Source organism: Ambystoma mexicanum, chromosome 2p (genome assembly GCF_040938575.1).
Source record: "Ambystoma mexicanum isolate Mex_15411 chromosome 2p, UKY_AmexF1_1, whole genome shotgun sequence".
In the NCBI taxonomy this organism is placed as follows: domain Eukaryota; kingdom Metazoa; phylum Chordata; class Amphibia; order Caudata; family Ambystomatidae; genus Ambystoma; species Ambystoma mexicanum.
Genome location: NC_090923.1, coordinates 1,456,207,178 through 1,456,228,431, shown reverse-complemented (window position 1 = coordinate 1,456,228,431; position 21,254 = coordinate 1,456,207,178). Strand labels below are relative to the sequence as shown.

Sequence of the window (21,254 nt, the reverse complement as noted above, 5' to 3'; positions counted from 1 at the left end):
ATATATATATATATATATATATATATATATATATATATAAAAGGGGGAGATGTGTTACATTCCATCTGCCGAGCCTTCGTTGCATTGGAATTTGGAAGGCTCGGGAGATCGAAGGGGACGGTTGCTGGCTAGAGAGCACCTGAATGGTGTCATTGCAGGCCCGTAATAAAGAACCTTCCTATAACAACTTACTGTGTAAGAGTAGTTCTTTCACATTTCTCCTCTTAAAGTTTTTCCATAACCTTCTATATTGTATATTGCCAGATTCACATATGAGCCTCAGTTGTTTTCCAAAAAAATCCAACCAAATGTTTTGCTATGTTTGGTGGGGGAGAATGTTGCTGCTATAGTATCATTGACTTGTTTAATAAACCTGTATTTATGAAACACAGAGGCTTTAATTTGAGTTCTGAAATCTAACACTGTGAGTGGACGTGATAGTGAGGAAAGTGCACATCCACAGCAGAAGACATGACCATTGTGTTAGGTGGAGGCAATGGGTTTGCAGCAATTAGTAACAAAATGAGGATGGTTGGTTGTGAACGGTTAGGATCTGGAGTGTGGGTGGGTTGCCAATCTGACAGTTTGCCTAGAGTGGCAAAATTCCTTGCACCTGCCCTGCTTCTTCCCCCTCCCTGATTATATGCCATTTGTTCTGTACCTGGTCCAGTTTTCCGTCCAGCGGTTTGGGCTGTGCAATTGAGTTAAAATTAGAATTTTCATCTAGGCCGAAACTGTGTTTTTTGTTTTCTTAATAACTTCTTTATTTTTGTGTGTATGAGTAGAGAAGGCTTGCTCCCTTTTTGTCTTTGCAGTTCTTGATGCACAGTCTAATGATGCCTGTGCTCCTGCTTTTGCCTCAGCCTAGAGAGATTTTAAGTAGTTTGGCAAGGAAGCAGTCTTTAAGCACAACCTGTTTATGTGGGCCTTTAGTCTCAGTGATGTTTTCTCTGCAGTAATACAAACTGTCATCTTACCATGAAGTTGGAGTGGTTTGCAGACAATAAACGAGGGGGCCAGAAGAATCCAGCTTCACCCCAGTTGGTATGCATTTTAGCTAGCCTGCAATATTCGCAGTGGACTCTCCCACAACCACAAACCGCCTTCACAAAAGGTATTGGTACATTGGAGAACTGTTTTTCTGAGACGCAGCTAAAACTTTGGGAACTCTGTGGGGCAAGTAAAATGGGACACTTTCTTGATTTTATGCTGCTTTCAGAGTGGAGTAAGTTAGATAAGAGCTGTTTCGGCAACTACTAATCAGATATTGTTTAATAGTCTGAAGTAAGCACCTAAGCAGCCATGTGTACAGTGCTTGCTACCACTCAAGTTGTAGTACAGCAGCAAGGCTTGCCTGGAGTGCGCGCTAAGCCCGTGCCTGGGTTCACTAGAGCTGGGTAGGTGGAGGTGAAAAGACAAATCGGGGAGCAGAAAAGAGAAGGTGGGAGGGAGGGCAGTAGGTGAAAATCAATGTCAATGTTTATCACGGGCCCAGGGCGCCCACTTCCCCAATCCTACACGCAACATTTAAATAAAGCAAATACCCATGTCTAAGATCCTATATTCAATCAGCAGGAACACAAAGAACATCAGCAATAGAATTCAGCACTTTCAGCAGCGACTTATTCTGTCAAGTATGAATTCTGCACACTTCACATATTTTTGCAGAAACGTTTCCTCTTTATTGGGATAAATTATTGAAAATCATGCCCAGGGTCGGACTGGGGCATGAAATCCGTCCCGGCACCAATGAAAAAGTATCCCACAATCACACAATAAAATGTATCACTTTACGGAACAGAGGGAGTACTATCAAAGGGGGTGTTTTTGATACAATATAAGGCAAATAATGCTTTGAAAACACAGTTGGTTCGTAACATTGGTTAAACAAGTATGGTAACATATGAAACTGGCGCACTCGTGCAAAAAACATGTGGCCTATCCAGAATCATGAGCAGGTGCTTCGGCATTGCTCTATTGTCCCATAGGCCGGGCCGAGTCTGTCCATGCGCTACATATTGTGGTGTCTGCCTAATGCACCGCCCTGATGCTGACCGGTGCAAACGTCAGTGTTATTCTTTGTCTACTTATCCCTTTGAGAGCATTGTTTGGACACAGTTCAGAACCATAATAGTGGTTTCCAGAATAACAATGCATTTGCATGTGAAAAATGCCCATATCTGAGTCTTTCAGGGGTGTGAAAGTGGTCACGTGATCAGAAGAAAAGTGGTGTAATGCACATATTGGTATATACCAGGCGTCACTTACAGGTGCCGAACTTGGGGCCTCACTGTAATAATTTCTATCGTACAAATTTGAAAGCACACAATTCTAGAATAAGGCCATTCACAATGACTCGATATTCGCTTGCCTCTGAAATAAAGACAACATCTTTACTAAGAAGAAAGAAAGACCATTCTTAAGTGGACCGCTAGACCCTTTAACCAATAATATGGGGCCGTTTATATTTTCATCAGCGGCTGCCCAGCCATGTGATTACGTTATTTACATCATACACGTGCTTTAATAAATCGTATTATGTAATCTAACTTCACATAGTCTGCTTTCGTATACTATATACTATACGCCGTGTTAATATGCCTACTTCGGCGCATTAATCGAGTTGCCCTACATAAACATAGATACACAGATATGTACATCTATACGCCTAAAGAAGCGTCCTGATACTTCAAAATGGCTACCATGTAAACAGGATGAGTCCGTGTTGGACTCTAACTACGCAATGACGTCGTTACATCATACGCTGGCCATATTAGCCACATCATGTGACCTAACACGAACAGCCCGCATTCGTATACAGACACCGATATGCCGGAGCACTCCTTTCTTACAAGTGCCTTACAAATTGCCAACACCTAGGACACCCTTTCGGAAGCGCCTTTTAGCACATTAGGGTGGGTCATAAATCTAATGGTACGTTTCTTGCAATTATCTTTGACAGAGCGCGTGTAAGACATCAGCACCAAGCAACAGTATCTTTTCCTCTCTGGTACGCGATAGTATCAAGTCTCGCCGGTAGGAAATCACACACAGCGATACCATAGTAGTGCGGGGCTCCCCGAACTCTGAAGGTATGATTATACATCCCTTTAACCTTTTTTGAGCGCCGAGTGTCACATAGATAACGAATGGTGATTAGCCTTTTTGGTTTTTCCCTATGTAGAGTGACTCATGCATAAATGAAAATGCAGTACCACAATGCTCAGACTCACTGAGAGTGAGTTACATCTATTGATGATACATACGGCTTGAATTCGTTTGGGCTCTCTCTAAAGAAACTGACAAGGTATTTATATACACAGTGGGTAATATAACCCAGCCGGCATAATCAGAAAATACCAATATGGGGTATTTGTGTACTTGCTCTACTAATAATCAATCTGTACTAATGATATGAATGTTTATGCTATATCAGCACTGAAAGACCAATAATTGAGTCCAAGAAGAATGATATAAGCATAAATATCAGAAAAACAAAACACTTAAACATAAGTAAATGGTATACATACTATGAATTAACATTATACCTGGTTGCACATTAAAAATTATTGCAGAGGTTGGAAATATCACGAATAATGAGGTAATGCTACAATGGTAAGCAGCTGTTTAGCCGATGGATAATAGGTATTTTTCTGTTTTTGGTTTAGATACACTGTCAAATATAAAGCATCCTTCTTTGAAAATACGACATCCAAACAACAGGTGTCCTCTGTGTGTCCTGACGAAAGCCTAATTCGGACCGTCAGCTGTCCGGGTACAACAGTTGACACTTGCCACCTAAGGCTGGAAACAGAGTCATCTCTGTCGTCACACATCATATATGGGGTCTCCTTTGGAAAATCAATTATATGGTTTATGATTGGAAGTCACCTTTATACATATTGTATATGGAAAAACAATTATATGGTTTACGATTGGAAGTCACCCCCATTTACTAACATCACTATAAGTTGGCAATATGCTCAATTATACTTTGATATATGCCATCAGACATCTCTATGCTTGGTAATACAGTGCCTTGGTCATTTTTGTTATATGTTGTAATGTGTTGTTTTCTCTTTTAAACATTGGACCTAGATGTCCTTGCTATTTTGTATCTGAATAATAAATTGAATATATTTTTGTAATACCGGCTTCTCACTCATATCTTGTGATATATGTTTACACACAAGACTTGAATTTACAATTACCTCATACTAGTCTGAATCTCCAACCTATATGTTGACAACAATAGGTAGCTTGTTCTGGGAACCCCCCTTTTTTGTCTAGGTATTGGGGGCAGGCCACTTCCCACTCTACAAGTAAGGAGCAACAGAGATTGATCTGCCCAGATAGTTTGCATTGAAGAACTAATGGGCGTGTTCACGTCCTGTGACTTAGTGATCTATACAGGATTAAATAACGCATGTGTGGAAGAGTAATACAAGTAAACTCTATTTGCATCATTTTATAGTCTCCATATCTCCCAACAAAAGAGGTGATGGCTTGAAGGTTTAGAATCAATCCTAACCTCTGGCATTGCTCTGGGAAACCCTCAAGACCATCGTTCTTCACCTGCCAAGCCATTACAAAAGGGGAAAGACCATATGAAGATCAGGCTTTTTTAAAATAAATATTTTTATTTTATTTTTTAAGGTCAAACAAACACACTACAACTGTTTCAAAAAATAGAAAGCATCATATTCCAACACATTTTCAAACTCCCCAACTCCCCCCTCCCCCCTTAAACTAGAGCCGGTTCTCACATGTCGTTTACGGGAACATCATTGGGTGGCACAATACCTAGACAGCCATCAACCGGGTCCTCTGTTTCGTTGTCACCCTGGTGAGGGTTTGCCAACGAGGCCACCAATTGCCGCCAGGCCAGCAAGGGCCCTACTTCCTCTTCGCCCCCCCTGGTGACCGCTTCAAACCAGACTACGGATTCAGCTTCCGCCCACCTCAAGAGGTCTGTCCACCATAACTCCACCCTAGGTCAGTGGGCCGCCTTCCAGCCCATGGCAATCCTACGTTTGGCCAAGACATAAGCCAGGTCCTTCATCTTGCTTATGTGTTTCAAATGCCGGGGCCTAGGGGAAAGTCCAAGCATGCATGACCAGGCCGAATCCACATCCAGCACCACCCCCCCGCCAGCCAGTTTCGTCTTGACCTCGTCCCAAAATCTATGCACCTCCGGGCAAGCCCAAAACATGTGTAGCAGTCCCGCGTTCACCTCCCCACACCTGGGGCATTGCTGCATAGCTGATCCCCCAAACTTTGCAATCTTCCCGGGGGTTAAATAAGCCCTGTGGGTAACATACAATTGAAGCTGTTGGAATCTCGTGTTACGGGACACCTTTTTGTGGTACCTCTGGGCCCGTTCCCACTGCCCATCCGTCATGGGTCCTCCCACCTCCTCCTCCCAATCTTGTCTCAATTGGAGCAACTCCTTCCCTGCCCTTACTCGCAGGAGCTCATATATCCTCGATATTTCGTGCCCGCCCTCCGATACATCATACATGGTTTCCAGGGAGGCATCTGGGTCCTCCGCGAGCACTGTCTCAGGCCATCTTTCTCTAGTCTTTTTCACCAGCCTAGTGTAGGTTATATATTGGCCACCATGTACTCCCGTCTCATCCTGTAGCCGCTGAAAGTCCACCGCCTCCCCTTCCTGCCATATGTCCCCGAGGGTGGCTAGGCCTACCTGTTCCCAGTATCTGCGGACCGATTCAAGTAGTTGAGTCGCTCCCGCACAGCGCCGCCAAAGGGGCCTGCTGGGAGTATGGTTCCGAGTCCCCCCCAATCTTCCATGTCCTGTGCCAGATCTCCCATCCCAACCTCAGTAGCCGCCCCTTGCCCACCAATTCATCTCTGCCCAACCAACCACTTCCATCAGAAAGTATGGGGCTGTATCTTCGCGCAGGAGCCTGGCTTCCGCCGAGTCTTCAGCCAAGAGCCACCTGGCCACGTACTGCAGCTGCCCCGCCAGCTAATAGAGTTCGAAGTTAGGCAGGCCTATCCCCCCCTGTCACACGGGTTCTGGAGCTTCCACAGAGCCACCCTATTCCTAGAGCTGCCCCACACAAAACCCCTACACACGCTGTGAAGTTTCGGTAATAGGCTCCTCGGTATCAGAAACGGGACGTTTACAAAGAAGTGCAAGAGTCTAGGCAGGACCACCATCTTGAGCAAGGCCGCCCTCCCCATCATGGTCAGGGACAATCTGGACCAAAATACCATGCTGTTCTTGATCCCCTCTATCGCCTTTTCCGTGTTGTGTTTGTGTTCTGTCTCGATCTTGTGGTAAATGTTTATTCCCAAATACCTAAATGTCACGGGCTGCCATGGTATTGGCAGGACAGGCAGCCTCTGCACCGGGACATTCCTATATCTGCCCAAAGGGAACAGGCTGGACTTTCCAGGGTTCACCGATATTCCCGAGAGGATGGCGTACCGTTCTATTACCTCTAGGACGTACTGTAGGTTTTCTCCTGGGTAGCGCAAATAAAGGAGCATATCATCTGCATATAATGATATCAGATGCTCTTCACTGGTCGTGTTTATGCCCACCTCCCCATATTGTTGTCGCAGGCATATTGCCAGTGGCTCCAATGCCAGTATATATAGCATAGGTGACCAGGGGCATCCCTGTCTGGTCCCTCTGTCCAGTTGCCAAGAATCTGAGACTGTGGACCCTGTCTTGACCCTCACCATCGGGGTGCTATAAAACAACTGGACCCATCTGAGGTATCCAGGTCCCACTCCGTACCCCTTCAGGACCGCTTTCAGCCAGGGCCATCGTACCGAGTCGAAGGCCTTGACCGCGTCTAACGACACTATAGCCAGCTCGCCCGTGTCTTCCTCAGTTTGGTCTATGACATGGTGTAGCCTCCTGTGGTTATCGGTGATGTTCCTACCTGGAACATATCCCGTCTGATCTGGGTGTATCAGTTTCTTAATCACCCTCTTCAGTCTATTAGCCAGCACCGCCGTGAGTATTTTGCTGTCCTGGTTGAGCATGGACAACGGTCTGTAAGACCTGCGCTCCACGGCCGGCTTGCCTGGTTTCAGGAGTGGAATGATTACAGCCTCACGGAGGGACAACGGGAGTTCACCCCTCTCATAGGCCTCGTTGAAAGTGGCAAGCAGTGGCTGAAGCAACTCTTGCTGATATGTTTTGTAGAACTCGCTGGGCAGCCCATCCGAACCCGGCGCCTTGCAAGTGGGCAAGTTCCGAATCACTACCTCCAGCTCATCCGGGGTGACGGGTGCGTCCAACTCAGAACGTTCTAGATCATCTAAGGTGAGCAGCTCAATGTCCCCCAATGTGTCCAGTATGTCTTGATCCATATCCTCCCCCGTGTCCTCATGTAAGTGTCTGTAAAACTTAAGGAATTCCTCATTTACCTCTTTCTGGGTGTTGCATATGCAACCTCCTTCGCCCTGAATCTCACTAATCACCGAGCGGGGGGTCTCACTCTTATACAGCCAAGCCAGCAGTCTGCCCGGCTTGTCGCCCCCTCCGTGTATCCTCTCCCTATATTTCCTGTAGCTGAGTCTGCACAGTCTATCCAAGAGTGTGCTGCAGGACAACTGAAGCTCCTCTACTTTGGTTCTGTTATCATGAGCGGTGCTCACGCAATGCGTGAGCTCCTCTAGCTCCCTTTCCGCCTCCCGGAGCTTCCTTTCGACCCCCCCCTGTAGCCCCTTAGCTTGGGAAATAGCTACCCCACGCACCACCACCTTAAACGCTTCCCACAGTGTGCCCACAGAGCTTACGCTTCCCATATTTGTATCAAAGTATTCTTTAATGGCATCCCTCAGGCCCTTCCGAAACCCCTCATCCTGCAGAGCCTCGGTCCTAAGTCTCCATGTAGGGATCTGTGGTCGTGGGGGCTGGTGTCTCCAGTCTACCACCAAGGGCGAGTGGTCCGACAGCACTCGGGCCTTGTATTCCGCTCCTTCTATGTCTCTCACTATCCCGGCTGTTACAAACATGTAGTCTAACCTTGTGTACAAATCATGTGGCACTGTGTAGTGTGAGTACTGTCTATCCGTGGGATGCAGCCTTCTCCACGCATCCTCTAGGCCTAGGTCTTTCAGTAAGGTACTCGGCGCTTTAGCCGCCGGTGCCATTTTTCCTGCCCTGTCCTTGGACCTATCCATTCTGGGGTCTACGGTACAGTTAAAGTCCCCCCCCACACTACCGTACCCCCCGCCAGGGGGCCAAGTTTACCGTAGAGGGTCCTAAAGTAAGCCCTGTATCGTTATTGGGGGCGTACAAATTTATGATGTGTACGTCTCTGTTTTCCAAGAGACCCGTTACCACCACCATTCTACCCTCCGGGTCCACCGTGGAATCAAGCACTCGAAACGGCACATGGGGCGCCACCCAGGTGACAACCCCTCTAGCATACGCCGAGTACGCCGCCCCCACAACAGTGCCCTTCCATTTCCTCCTGACCACCTCCAGCTTTTCCCTAGTGAGGTGGGTCTCTTGCAGCAGGGCTATGTCTACGCGCATCCTCTTTAAATACAATATCACTTTGTTACGTTTAAGGTAGCTGTTGAGGCCCCGTACATTCCAGGTCACAATTCTGAGATTACCCAATGCCATCTGGTCGGTCTATCTCCATCCCATCCCTTCCCATAATGTTCCCCATGTAGGGTCGTTTCCTGGCTCTCTCCCTTCTATTGACGAACCGTGCCACCTTGCCCCCTTCCCCAACCTCACACCACTGCACACAACTCCCCCTCTCCCCACCAACCCCCAACAATAGCCCAGCTCCATCCCTGGATCTCAGGCCTACCCACGTCTGGACCCGTCTCGTGACCAAGAACAAGGACCCCGCAGGGTGTCACCAATCTAACAGTGACCTAACTAAGTATACAACTATTGGGTGCAGAGGTTGCTCCCCAGGAGCTCCCAGTCATCTAATTGGGAGAAGTGAATTCAACGGGACCCGCCGGCAGATGCCGTGACTTCCCCCACACAAGCACAATATCAAACTATATTCCAGTCCCAATGTCATAGCTATGGCCTCACAGGTGCTTCTGCAACGTGCTACTTATCTCCATCTGCTTCTGTCTGGGCATCCGATTCCTGAGGTCGACCTTGCATATCCAACCATTCCATCGCTTCGCTCGGCGTCTCAAAGAAGAGGGATCTGTTCTTATGAAACACCTTTAACCTGGCGGGGTAGAGCAACATGTAGCGGTGGCCTGCTTCTCTGAGCCTCCTCTTCACCGTTCCAAAGTTCATTCGACTCCGTTGTACGAGCAGCGTGTAATCCGGATACGCCGTTTTATTCGCTGACCCCCTTTCTATCGTGCCCCCTTTCCGGAAAAATTCGAGAATCTTCTTGTGGTCACGATAGTTCAAGATCTTTGCAATCAACGGCCGCGGGGGGGCTCCTGGGGCCGGTCTCCTGGTCAGGGCACTGTGCGCCCTTTCGACCGTGAACCCCTGGGTCAGCTCTCCGCCTGTAACCTCCTGCAAAAGCATGGTTTCAACGAAATCCGTGGGGTTCGATCCTTCCATTCCCTCCGGTACCCCCACTATGCGAATGTTGTTTGCGCCTGGCGCGCCCCTCTGCCTGCTCTGCTCTGTCCTCCCAATTGCCCACTCGTTGCACGAGGGCATGAAGTTCCTTGGCGTGTGTATTGCACGCCTCCACGGTCGGGGCCAACTCCTTCTCCAGTTCCCCAGTGCGTTCTGCGATCGTTCGCACATCCTGGCGCAACAGGTTCACTTCTTCTCGGACCGCTCCTATCTTAAGGTTTAGGCCCTCTTGCAACTCTTTCATGGCCAGGCCCAGCTTCGTCTCCCAGGCCACCTTCAGGTCGGCAATTGCTGCCAGCACCTCCTGGATAGTACCCGGTGGGTCCGTCGCCGCTGGGGTATCTTTGCTCTTGCCCCCTTCCGCGCCAGAGGGCGACCTAGCATAGGTCTCCATCGTGGGGTGTTTGATCCGGGGTCGCACCACCTTGGAGGACATCCTGCTGTCTCGTTTGGGCCCAAGCGCCCAGCTGTATCCTCGCGGGATTCGCTCGCCGGCCCCTTCACAGCGAGGTTTCGCTGTACCTGTGTTCACTCTGCTAGCCCGCCACGATCCGTGGCCTCTTCAGTGGGGGCTCGCCCTTATGTTCTTGCTTTCAGCCCGAGGCGCATGCGACCCGTCCATCTGGTTGGGCTCGCCCACGTTCCGACCAACCTTGTCTTCCTCAGCTCGTCGGACCATTTATGGCCCTTTGTCCACAGGCGGCCATCTTGGGTGCTCCCCTTCCTTTGCGCGACCGCCACCTTCTTCGGGGTCTAGTTCCGTGGATATGCAGTCTCGCTGGTGGGGAGGGCACGCACCGTGTTCCCCCACTTTCATACGCCTTTAGATGCACCGTGGGCTCGAAAGTCCGCCAAAAACCGTCACTTGTTCCCAGGATCAGGATCGGATCATCGGGAGCTCCTCCAAGGAACGTCCTCTCACGTAGCCATCAAGCCATGCCCCCCATGAAGATCAGGCTTGGTCCCACCCCAAAGTGTCTGTCAAGCCTGATCTGCTAGGTCACATCCCTTCGGTAGGAGACCACAAGCATCCCCAAACATATTTTAGCCGTGTTGGCCCTCATCAGTGAGGGGTAGTTTGGGTCTCTAGGCCCAGCAGCCATGGGACCCACACTTGGGCATACCTGTCCAACTCAGGGTGACTACAGCAAAACAATAGAGGTGATGGCTGGAAGGTTTAGAATCAATCTTAACCTCTGGCATTGCTCTGGGCAACCTTCCAGACCATCGTTTTTCACCTGCCAAGCCATTACAAAAGGGGAAAGACCATATGCAAATCAGGCTTGGTCCACCCCAGAAAGTGCAGGCCAGTCCGAACTGCTAAGTCACATCCCTTCTGCCCGAGACCACAAGCATCCCCAAACATGTTTGGGCCTCACCAGTGAGGAGTAGCTTGGAGTAGCTTGGGTCCAATTAAAGTCTCCTTCCATATCCACAAAGCATCCCTATATTTAAATAACAGAGTTAATTGCGACTGAAAAAAATCAGCAGCGTCATGGTTGGGAGCTTAAGTACCAATAATGCAAACTTCCCTGTGTTCCATATATCCATGCACTATCATCATTCGGCCTTCCTGATCTGTATGTACCTCCAAAAGACGTAGCAGCATTGAGGCAGCCACCCATATCATCAATCCTCTAGCATATGATGAATAAGTAGCTCCACACCCATCCACCTCTCCTCACCTCCTTCGTTAAAGTTGGGCCTCCCATCACCCAATCTATGACACTCCTCTATCCTGTATAATCCCAATGTATGCAGCTGCTCACAAATACTCCAAGATTCCCCTGTTAGAGGGAGCTCAACCTCAGTTTATAAAACTTGTGTGTGCATGTGGACCCACGTAGGCAAGCAAACATAACACAAAAACCAGGCTATAAAAATAAAACCCAAGCTCAACAGTACCCTGCTATTCAAGTCTATACACCCACTCCTTTGTGGCCAAGACATGAACATCGGTTGGTGTCAGGGTACCCCATATCAGGTACACTGATATGTAGCAAATGCCCCCCTGTAGGTGATTAAACCTAACATGCATAAAGAAAATCAAAGTCTCCATATTAACGTGTTCAATGGGGTTGCCCTCCCCACAAATACAGTGTCTTTCTAATAGCCAGACTGTAGATCCGACCCTCCTCAGTAGTTGGCAAAATGTTCTCCTGCAACAACGGTTGACCTTCTGGGTGTTCTTCATTGACACCATATTATTCATGTCCATCCGATTCTGTACCTCTTCCGGGCTTTGAAAGAAGTTAGATTTGCCATTGCATATCACCTTCACCCAGTTTAGCCAGATATACCAGCATACATTTTAGACACTTTTGACACAGCCTTTCCTTGGCCGGCACAAACATATTTCTCCTCTGTTGCACCTGAATCATGTAATCTGGGTAGACAGCTAGAGTAGACAACGCTTTGTGTATCACCCCTCCATCTCGGGAGAATGCCAAAATCCTTTCCCTGTCTTTGAAGCTCATTATTTTTACTATTAGTGGTCTCGGAGGGGCTCCCCAGGGAGGCTGCTGGGTTGGGGGGCTTCTTGGATAAAGATTTATGCACCCTCTCCACCGAAATATCCTGCATCTATATCCCAGGGCCAATTTCTTGTAACAGTATGGTCTCCACATAGTTGCCTCTGAGCCCCCTCCGGAAGGCCCTGTGTCCTAATGTTATTCCTTCTAGCTCTAACCTCTGCTTCTTCCACCCTGTGTTCCAGGATTTTCACTTTCATAGACCGATGCTGTACCATCATTTGCAATTCTTTGGTAGTGTGGCAAATCTCTGATATATCATTCTCTGGCGTATGTATTTGATTCAATAATACTCATACATCTTGAAGCAGTAGGTTCACATCTGTCTTCACCTCTTCGATCTTGGACTCCACTGACATTCTCTGTGACGCTATGGCCTTAAGTATCTTGTCATCTTTTGTTCTTTCAGGAGGGTGTTATGTTATGTTAAATTCGCATTTATATAGCGCCTTATATACCATTGGTATGGTCTGAAGGCGCTGGTAGGTTGAACGCCCTCGGGAACCGAAGTTCGGGTCAGTAGCGAGAGAAGAGAGAGTCAAAAGTGCGTGTGTGCACCAGGTATGTGTGCAGCTGATGCGGAATTCAGGTGATAGCTGCTTCTTAGCGGTAGGTGTGGTGGTTGAGAGATCAGGAGTATGTGTTCGCTCTGGCTGGCTTTATCCAGGACGAATGTGGCTGCGTTAGGCCTGAGGAGAACGCCTGGCTGGGGGGTGTGAAACCAGCAGTGTTTACTTAGAGTGTTGTGGAGTGAGCGGGAGATGTAGATATGAGAACAGTTATACCGAATGGTGTCATAGTATCTCTGTGTTCTAGTTGAGTGGTGATGTAAGGGAGAGAGTAGGCGTGAGGTGTGTTATGATAAGTACTCTTTCAAATGTTCACTGCATTCCAAAACATATTATGTATGTCACGCAGTTCCGAGCGGGCAGGTCCGTTCTATTCATTTTGTTCATTTCAGGCGTTCGGGATTGTACTACACATTCATGCTTGCTTGACCTATTCTTCTCCAGTGTGCCTCACGCATGCTCTCATGTGTTCCATAAGTGTGCACTCCTGTCTTTCTTGTGCATGCATTCCAGTTTACCCAGCGCATGAACTCCTGTCTGCCTACGCACGCATCCGCTTTGTATACTCAAACGCTTTCTATACACTCATCCGCCCTCCACATTCATCCGCACCCCACACTCATCTGCTCCCCGCACTCATCGGTCCTCCACATTTCTCCGCTCCCGCACTCATCCGCTCCCCACACTCATCCGCTCCCCAACACTCATCCGCTCCCCAACACTCATCCGCTCTCCACACTCATCCGCTCTCCACACTTGCTCTGTGCTTTCCACATTCAGTCGCTCTCCACGCTCCTCCGTTCTCCATGCTCCTCCGCTCTCCACACTCATCCGCACTCCACACTCATCCGCACTCCACCCTCATCCGCTCTCTACACTCATCCGCTCTCCACACTCATCCGCTCTCCACACTCATCCCGTCTCCACACTCATCCGCTCTCCACGCTTATCTGCTTTCCACGTTTCCCACCCATCCGTTCTCCATACTCATCCGATTTCCACGCTCATCCACTCTCCATGCTCATCCGTTCTCGGTGTTCATCCGCCCTCCTCGCTCGTCTTTTCAACATGCTCGTTCACTCTTACACTTTCGTCTGGTTAAACGTCGTCCGCTCCGCACATTCGTCCGGTCCGCACATTCGTCCCGTCTACACACTCGTCCTGTCTATACATTCCTCCCGTTTACACAGTCATCCCGTGTACACACTCGTCCCGTCTAGACACTCGTACAGTCTTGATACTCGATTACCCGGACCACCCACATATCGGCAAAACATACTACTCGTTGGCCTGATAAATTACTTGTCTGTTCTGCGTGACTATCCGTTCCAGACACTCATCCGCACTGTGTATTTGTTCGCTCTACACATTCATCTGTTTCACAACTTTCATCCGCGCCACACATTCATCCACTTCACACCCTCGTCCGCTCCACACACTCGTCCGCTCCACACATTCGTCCGTTCAGCACACTCGTCCGCTCCACACTATTCGTCCGCGCCAAAACGCTCATCCGTTCCACACACAACATCCATTTCACACACTCACCCGACACCACATATTCATCTTTTCGCACATTCGTCCGCTCTATCAGCTCATCTGCGCCGCTCGTACGTCTGCTCCACGTATTCGTTTGTTTCGGAACACTCATCCGCTCTCCGCACTCATCCGCTTTCCACACTCATCTGCTCTCCACACTCATCCGCTCTCCACACTCATCCGCTCTCTACATTCATCCGTTCTCGCACTCATCCGCTCTCCACCGTCGTCTGCTCTCCAGGCTCACTGCATCCTACGCTTCTGCGCTCTTCACTCAGTCGTTCTCCACCCTCGCTCTGTGCTTTCCATACTCATCCTCTCTCCACACTCATCTGCTCTCTACACTCATCCACTCTCACACTCATCCGCTCTCCACCGCCATCCGCTCTCCAGGCTCAACTGCATCCTACGCTTCTGCGCTCTTCACTCAGTCGTTCTCCACACTCGCTCTGTGCTTTCTACATTCAGTCGCTCTCCACGCTACTGCGCTCCTCACACTCACCCGCTCTCCACACTCTTCCGCTCTCCTCACTCATCCGCTTTCTACACTCATCCGCTCTCCTCACTCATCCGCTTTCTACACTCATCCGCTCTCATACTCATTCGCTCTCACACTCATCCGCTCTCGCGGCTCAACTGTATCTTACGCTTCTGCGCTCTCCGCTCAGTCGTTTTCCACATTCGCTCTGTGCTTTTCGACATTCAGTCGTTCTCCACGCTCCTCCACTCTTCATGCTCCTCCGCTCTTCAATATTCATCCGCTCTCCACACTCATTTGTTCTCCACACTCATCCACTCTCCACACTCATCCGCTCTCCACACTCATCCGCTCTCCACACTCATCAGCTTTCCACGCTCATTCGCTCTCCACGCTCCACACTCATCTGCTCTCCATACTCATCCGATTTCCACGCTCGTCCGTTCTCCATGTTCGTCCGTTCTTGACGTTCATCCGCCCTCTTCGCTCGTCACTTCTAGATTCTCATTCACTCTAACACTTTCGTCTGGTCAAGCGTCCATCCAGATCTCCTAGTTTTCTGATGATTTATTCATATTATCCACTTCACTGTTTTGATCTACATTATTCGTTTGGTATTGTTTGTTTTATGGTTTACATTCGATTTTATTTATTTATTTATTCATTTTCTTTTTTTTTAGTTGCACATTTCTTGCTTCCGGTCAAATTGCTGGTTAGTTTTAGGGGAAGAGCCAGGTTTTCAGTAGTTTGCGGAAGGCCGTTAAGTCTTCAGTTAGGCGGATGTGGGGTGGGAGCGAGTTCCATAGGGTTGGGGCTAGCGTTGAGAATGATGATCCGCCTAACCTGGTTGAGTTTGTCTTAGGGATTACTAGGAGGCCGGCTGAGCTTGATCTTAGGGTGCGAGTGGGGTGATAAGGTATTAGCTTGTCTTGAAGATATTGCGGTCCGGTTTTATGTAGTGCTCGATGGGAGAGGCATAAGGTTTTGAAAGCTACCCTACGGGCTACTGGAAGCCAGTGCAGTGTCTTAAGGGCTGGGGATACGTGGTCTCTTGGACCGAGCGCGAGTAGCATTTTGGCTGCCGCGTTTTGTGCTCTTTGGAGTTTGTTTAGTTGGTAGGCATGAATTCCGAGGTATAGGGAGTTTCCGTAGTCCAGTCTTGATATGACAATTGATTGGACCGCGGAGACTCTGTTGGGAAATGAGAGATATGGAAGGATGCGCCTAAGATTTTTGAGGTGGTAGTGGCAGGATTTTGAGACATTGTTGACTTGGCGCGAGAGTGTTAGGTCGGAGTCTAAGGTGCATCCAAGATTTTTCACTGTGTTGGAGGGTGTCGGTGAGTTGCCCATGGCGGGTGGCCAGGGTAGTGGGTGCGGAAGAAGATCGAGCTTGCCGCAAATCATGATTTCTGTTTTGGAGGGGTTTAACAGGAGGTGGCTTTGGGTCATCCAGAGTTCTATGTTAAGGAGGCAGGATGCCAGGTCGGGTCGGGATTCGGGTTTCGAGTTCAGGATTTTTAGAATTAGTTGAGTGTCGTCGGCGTAGTTGTAACACAGGATGTTGTGTGAACGAATTATTGGTGGGAGGGTGATCAGGTAAAGATTGAACAGGAGGGCGGATAGACATGCTCCCTGAGGGACAACCTCCTTGTACAAACCCATCACCAGTGTCCCTTCAGCCTTCGTCACTTTGCGTTGGGCGAAAGCCTCCGTTTTGATTTGTTTGGCCCAGCCCTGAGACCTGGGATCTGGCATGTGGGCCAGTGTACCACACACCACTTATGGGTACAGCGTGCGTGTTCCAACCCTGTCAAGGGTAAGCTCTCTTCTGGTCTTTAAAGTACTACAGTAGTGCAGTATAACAACTGTATTTGTGATACTGTGTTGACTGCCGATCACAGTCTCCACTCAAAATGATGTTCTATGCCACTTCCCTCAGTGCCTTTCTCTCAACTCAATTCAGGGGACAGCCAAAGACGTGGGCACACAGAATGCTCTCTGTATCAGCATCCACCTCTCAACCAGTTTGGTAGATGTATCCACGCCTAGCGGCTTCCTCCCCATGCTGGTTGTCACCATTTTCCCCAACAGGCTGTGGGTTTCCACCTGCACACTTCCCTCACTACGCAGGCTGATACCACTCCATCCGCTCTCACAATGGCCTCCCAAATTCTCTAATTGCACTTCCCTCTGTGTTCCGGTCCCCAATGCCCCTGCTCAGTATCTCCCTCTATTAGGGGTCACTGCTCTATGTACTGCCGCCACTGTCGAACTATGGTAATTCAAGGCATCATGATCGGTCCGGGTGCAACATCTCCATTAGTTGTTCTAGCACTCCAGTTTCATCTGATATATCGTTGCATCCCTCTCGTTTTTCCTCCAGCGCAGCATCATCCTTAATTATTATATTGTTCATTTATAACGCTTTTAATACCTCCGAGTGTTTTATAAGCATGGGATCGGGATTCGAACCTGTGTTGCACCGTGTTGTCTTGCATCCAAGACAAGAGTGTTTCCCCTGAGCTATCCTTCCTCCAGCCAATCACGTCTTTCTCTGTCTCATAAAGAATATGTCATACAGGCTGTCTCCTGCGGTCGATCGATATGCTCACCTTCAGTTCTTTCATCCCTGCTATTGTGGCACCATCACAGGGATCAGGATCATTTATTAGGATCTGCCGAGAGCTCAGAAGACCACGTCCTTGAACCAAGCTGGCTAGCTCCTTCCTCCAAAATAGTTTTATTTTTTTTTGGTTACGAATAAACAAAAATCCTATCTGTCTCTTCTGCTAAGAAGGATTTACCTACCTATAACGTAAACTAAGGGTGCTCTTCAGTCATAAAATGAAATGGTAGTCCTCAGTGCATAACCTATCCACTATATAGCCCTACCACTGTATCAAAACAACAATAAAATAAGCCAAAGCATTAGCCTCTCAACTCAGGCTTGTCCAAACAATCCTCTATGGATCTCACTCAGGATATAGTTCTGAGCTCACTAAAATAGTTAAAAAAAAGAAATGGTTTGAGGCCTCTCATTAAGCTCTTCAGAAAAAGTTGCAAGTGCTTGCATAAATCAAATGTCTCAATATCTTGACGTGTAGGAATGATTTACTTCTTGCTTTTCCATGACCTTAGCCGCTTTCTCTTTCTTGGTTTTATATCATCAACAACTTCATTAAACCCTCCCAGTTGCCTAATCTTTCTGGTTTTACAAATGTCACTTATATCTCTAGGGCTCTCTATGCCCCTCTGGCTTTCTGGTTTCATTCAATATTGTGCTTCTTTCTGTATATTTAAATATCAGTTTTCTAGAGCTCCCATTATCCTCCTTCTTAGTTTCGTTCTCTTTGTGTGGTTCAGCTCGCCTCCCTTCACCCTGGGCAACCCTGGTATCTGCCTTCGGGTGTGCTCTGGAGGAATGGAGTCTCAAGCGGGCATGTTGACACTCACCCTCTCCTTGGCATTGTCGGTACGTTAGCGTCTGCTTCTGATTGTGCCAGGCATGGCAGACTCCTCAGTCCTTGCATCCAGAACAGAAGATTTGTTCCTCCATCCTATCCTGGTCTCGGCGTCAGTCACAGGTTCCTTGTCTCTTTATTCTCACCGCCGTACTTCAATGTGGCATGTTGCTTTACATCAGCTGCTGAGTTCAGCTGGGCTCCAACATTACCTTGAGCCAACGGTAGAAAAGCGTTGTGAGTATTTTCTGAGTTCCATACAGATATAACATCAGTCCCTTCAATGCCGATATATGCAGACAGGGTACTATTTATAGGGAGTTCCTTATAGGAATGGGAGTCCTTGTCCCACAGAGGGAAGTCACTCCCAGTGAGGTCCTGCTTTGCCAGACCCTCAGGGAGGGTCTTGCTTAGCGGACTCACCTTCCTAGCCTCGAAGTGGGTGGCTCTCCCTAGGAAGAAAGGATGAATTTCCCAGATTATTCACAGCACACTTCCAGAGGAAGCAAATAAATTAAACCTTTCTAAGTTACTTTGTGACAACTTACCATCTTTTTTACAATGAAGTTCATCAGTTTACGTTATGCAATTGCAGCAGAGTGAAGGACGTATGCATCTCCAGTTACCTCTTTTGAAAGAAGTAAAGTTATACTCTATTATGACTTATATTTTAGAACAGTCTCTAACCTCCTCTTTGTAGTCACATTACTTGTTGGCTTTCAGACTGGATTTTGTGCAATGTGGAGCCCTAAGAGGCAACCTTACTTAACGAGAAACATTATGAGACTTGAGGGACAGAGGGGACCCAGCTGACCTAATACTCTTAGACTTGTCAGCAACATTTAATAACATAGGTCATGGTATCTTAATCCATTGGCTGGAAAACGTTAAAAAACATAAAGGACTGACACTGTCCTGAATTGAATATTTTTTGAAGGACGGCAGAATGCAGCTGGGTTATTTCACTTCTCCAAATGGCCTGATCTCCTGTGGTGTACCGCACGGTTCTTCTTTGTCTCCTCACTTATTTAACATTTCTATTTGCTCACTAGCACAATGGGTTGAGAGTTTGGGTTTTAAATGCCATCCTATGCTGATGATACCCAGTCTCATGATTCCATTGTTTCAAAGGCATCTCATTATTTCATTGTTTCAAAGGCAGACATTACTTCAAGTAATTTCCTTCAAATTGATTACTTCGATTTACATATTTGTAGCTCTGAGTTAAGGGCTATAAAGTGATGGGGAGGGTTTTGAAGGTAAGGAAAATTGGGGGGGCGTGGATGGAGCCCCCACACATTTTCCAAAAACGTCAAAGTACAATTTAGATGTAATCACTTTGTAGAAAATTACCATGAAGTAATTTCTTTCTGCGAAATAACATGAAACCCCAGTTTCTAGTCGATCTCCCTGATGAATTGATTATGCACCAAAGATGGAGGAATGTATTAGCGTGGTACAGCGTTGGATGCAGAACAACTGTTTACCATGAAATGGTGATGAGCCAGAGGTTCTGCTTCGGGTCTGCCCCTCTGGTACATCTCTTCCCTTTCAATGGCCTAGTCATGTTGTTGGAGATGGTCAGAAATCTGGTTGTTTTGTTGGACAGCCACTTATAATCTGGTAAATGGTAAACAATGTAATATTCTAGAGCAAACTGTAGCTCTCTCCCAACTTCTATACTGTATGCCTCTTGACCTAGGCACAAGCAGGAATCCCTAAACAAATTTCAGGCGGGTAAAAACCAAGCAATACAAGTGGCGACCCAATTCTAGAAGTATGACCATATCACTCATGCCAGCCTAGGTGGGCCAGTTTAGGGTAGAGGACCAAATTCATGCCCAGGTATTGCACCATATCTGGACATTTCTTAATAAAATTGTCCCTGAATATCTTTCCAAAATGGCAAGACGTTATGTTCCAACTCTGACACTCTATTCTAGTGCTAAGCATTTGCTTTTATTAGGCAAAATCTATACTGCTCCGTTTGCCAGTAAATTACATGTATTGGGACGCTGTCTCTGGGATGCAGCACCTTTCTGCGTAAGGAAGTGCGCCACTATGAAAATGTTTTAAGTAGATTAAATCATCATGTATTTACATTGCAAGTTCCTTACTTTAAACTTTGTGTGATTTGATGGGGAATTTCCAGGTAATTCAAATTTATATTTTTTGACTGTATCTATGTATTCTCTATTCTATTTGTTGAGTTTGTTTTCCTTGTGTATAGGACTTTGACACCGATTATGATGGTGATTTCTTTGCAGTTAACAAATGTTTTTCTACTACCAGATATTGACAACAGCCAGTATTCTCAGTGCCAGCACAAAAGAAATTTGATAAGATGAATAATTCTTGAGTGTGATATACAAATACTTAATCCCTTGCAGTCAGAAAACTAAATGAGAATATGGGTTATTGTACATTTTCAGAGATGGAAGAAATGTTTTTTGCAACACATTGATATTTGGCATTAGGAATGGGGCCCATTTTGGCAAATGAGAGGGGACCAACAGCAGCAATAACCTAAACAGCTGAAGTGATCCTTAGATGCAGTGAAGGATGCTGAATACTGTAATGCTTATGCGAAATACGAGCTAAAACAACATTGTGCCAGTGCGCAGCCATCTTACACATTCATCTCCCATCACTTTAGTGAAAGCCTACGTCTTTTCATGGGCTCAGCAGAATAAACGCACATCCCGGCAGTGAAGGCGAAGCAAAGTCACATAAATATTGTTGCTGAGAGGCTTACTCTGGGGAATAGTTATTGTCTGCTGAAGGAGGAGACAGAGAGGGAGTCGGAGTACACTGCAGGTGGAGTGATAAGGGGTCCTGGGAGAATGCGAGGAGAAGGTAGTTAGGTTTTCCCACTTCTGGATGGTTTTTTCCACTCTTTGCCCATTTGCACTTGTGATCTGCTCTTCGGCCGAGGGCAGTCATAACCGAGAAGGGCAGGGTCATGCCCCATGAAGAGAAGAGGTTATTCCTCAGTAAAGACAGTTAGAATCTGGACGCCTGGGTGATGCAGTTCCACTGAGAGGGAGGAGGCTCCGCTCCATACCCCGTTATTGTGTGTGATCTCTTTGCCTACCTGCTCTGGGACTAAGTG

General features: G+C 47.5%; 1 long non-coding RNA gene across 5 annotated transcripts in view; it reads left to right on the top strand.

Annotated features, from left to right (window-relative positions):
* Positions 1-2,798: 2,798 nt before the first annotated feature.
* Positions 2,799-21,254, top strand: part of LOC138567615 (uncharacterized) — a 158,946-nt gene continuing 140,490 nt past the window's right edge. For 3 of the 5 annotated variants that reach the window (XR_011302262.1, XR_011302260.1, XR_011302258.1), the window contains exons 1-2: positions 2,799-3,092; positions 3,185-3,307. This is a non-coding gene — a long non-coding RNA (uncharacterized lncRNA). Of the gene's footprint in view, positions 3,093-3,184; positions 3,308-3,668; positions 4,119-21,254 lie in introns of those variants that run through there. The other 2 variants (XR_011302259.1, XR_011302261.1) reach the window with 2 other exon arrangements.